The sequence below is a fragment of the Macrobrachium rosenbergii genome, chromosome 9, assembly GCF_040412425.1.
Source record: "Macrobrachium rosenbergii isolate ZJJX-2024 chromosome 9, ASM4041242v1, whole genome shotgun sequence".
Lineage (NCBI taxonomy): Eukaryota > Metazoa > Arthropoda > Malacostraca > Decapoda > Palaemonidae > Macrobrachium > Macrobrachium rosenbergii.
The window spans coordinates 22,362,662-22,365,161 of NC_089749.1; the positions used below are offsets into that span (position 1 = coordinate 22,362,662).

The window sequence follows — 2,500 nt, forward strand, 5'->3', positions numbered from 1 at the left end:
TATATATATATATATATATATATATATATATATTGTATATATATATATACACAGTCAAATTCGTGCAACCTGTATGGTACGTGCTAGCGCATTTGATACCATGCATAACCAGGGATGCCTGCTTGCAAAACAGAGAAGAAGCGCGATTTGTATGAAGACTTGCAGTGCGGATGTGGGTACAACCAGCCAGGAACACATTCGCTTTCTGTGGCCCTGGGCTTTGGTTGGCACTCTCTGGCACTATACCACCTGAATTCCACCTGGGACTCTCTCTCTCTCTCTCTCTCTCTCTCTCTCTCTCTCTCTCTCTCATACATAACTTTAGTTTTAATTGCTATTATTGCAGCTTTTTTTAAGTTGAGTAACTTTTCATGATAGACATTGCCAATAATGATGGGTATTGAAAGGAAGAAATAAAAGAATAAAGATGGATAATTAAAGGAAGAAAAATACAAAATAGAATAAAGATGGTTATTTAAAGGAAGAAAAAAGAACACAGATTATGGAAAAAATGAAAAAAAAATGAAGGTGACTGCTGAAAGAAAGAAATGAAAAAAGAATAAGTAAACAAATAAAAGTTCATGTCGCTAATCCGTGGATAAAATACAGAATGATGTCATAGTGTGTTTATGTTTGTCTAAATCCCATATTTTAATTGATATAATCATTCATGATAGTGGTAAACTGTATCATCATTATTATTATTATTATTATTATTATTATTATTATTATTAAAAAGGATGGCCGTATTGTGCGAATTTATCTTATACAGTATCTTTTCTGTTTTCCTTATGATTCGCTTTTCGGGCTCAGCGATGTTAATCAGCAACTGGCCGATATTCATATTGGAAAAAGGATAGTGTGTGGAATGCGGGAAGTCTTTTATTGAAATATCCTATCAGAAATCCTTCGTCGTCTGGATTCAGGCTCTACTCCAGAGGATGACCAACGAGCTGGTCGAAACATGTCGACGGTACCTGAAGTAGAGCCTGAATCCAGACGACGAAAGATTTCTAATTGCATATCTCTATAAAAGACTGCCCGCATTCCACACACTATCCTTTTTCCAGTAGGAATATCGGCCAGTTGCTGACCAACATCGCTGAGCCCGAAGAGCGAATTATAAGGAAAATAGAAAAGATACTGTATAAGATAAATTCGCACAATACATCCATCCTTTTTAATAAGACCTGTTTAAGAGAGGGCCTGTTCCCTTCGTATGTTATTATTATTATTATTATTATTATTATTATTATTATTATTATTATTATTATTATTATTATTATTATTATTATTATTATTATTATTCCAGGAAACGGGTCATTCCAAACGATCTGGAAGAAAAAGCTTCGATTTTCAAACGTGAGTATCCATTTACCATGTTATGAACATACATGGACATATACATACACACAAATATGTATACATACATACATGTATGTATGTATGTATGTGTATACATATTATATATATGTATATGTGTGTGTATGTGCGCATGAGTGTTTGTTTACTTATATTATCACACACGCAAGCACGATATAGAGATCATTGATGCTCTCTCTCTCTCTCTCTCTCTCTCTCTCTCTCTCTCTCTCTCTCTCTCTCTCTCTCTCTCCAGAGGTCTTACCCTCGCACATCCGGTCTCCAAGTAAAACAAACTTTCTTATTCCTATTTGTCTTGAAGCGGAATCTGCGAATTCCTCTCGTCCCAGGGCAAACACGACAAAAATTGGGGACGGAGTTTTGAAAGGTATCGCTTGCCAGTTCGGAACTGTATTTCAGTTTGTTGTGGATATCTGGATGTTGTAAGTCTATTTTTTCATATCTCTTCACATATACATATATATATATATATATATATATATATATATATATATATATATATATATATATATATATATATATATATATATATATATATATAGATATATATATATATATACACATATATATACAGCATATATATATGTGTGTGTGTGTGTGTATATGCTTAAAAAATCACAGTTGGTGCACGTGACTTCAGTGTATAAGCGAATCCCACAGGAAAATGACAAGCAGAAGTTCAGTGCCAAGCGCCTTCACGTTTATTAACGCATCGTCGGGGCAAGAACGATGCGTTAATAAACGTGAAAGCGCTTGGCACTGAACTTCTGCCTGTCATTTTCCTGTGGGGATTCGCTTATATATATATATATATATATATATATATATATATATATATATATATATATATATATATATATATATTATATATATATATATACAGTATATTAGTTTATATATATATACAGTATATTATATATATATATATATATATATATATATATATATATATATATATATATATATTATGTATGCATGTATATATGCATACATAACATATATCTCCATATATGTACACATATATGGAGATAAAAGGCGCATAAAACACTATTTGAACGTTGCAATCATATATTTCGGGCACTTCCTTCTGTGCCACTGTTCACTAGTAAAATGTGGA

At 32.2% G+C, this 2,500-nt stretch overlaps 2 protein-coding genes across 10 annotated transcripts in view; one reads left to right on the forward strand and one right to left on the reverse strand.

Annotated features, from left to right (window-relative positions):
- The window catches only part of FipoQ (F-box/LRR-repeat protein FipoQ), a 161,355-nt gene that overhangs the window by 27,957 nt on the left and 130,898 nt on the right, over positions 1–2,500 (reverse strand). The gene's annotated exons all lie outside the window — the stretch shown is intronic.
- Zip99C (Zinc transporter Zip99C) overlaps positions 1,312–2,500 on the forward strand; it is a 154,080-nt gene continuing 152,891 nt past the window's right edge. Inside the window, exon 1 of the mRNA XM_067108645.1 lies at positions 1,312–1,362. The gene's annotated coding sequence lies outside the window, so the exon portion shown is untranslated. The remainder of the gene's footprint in view (positions 1,363–2,500) is intronic.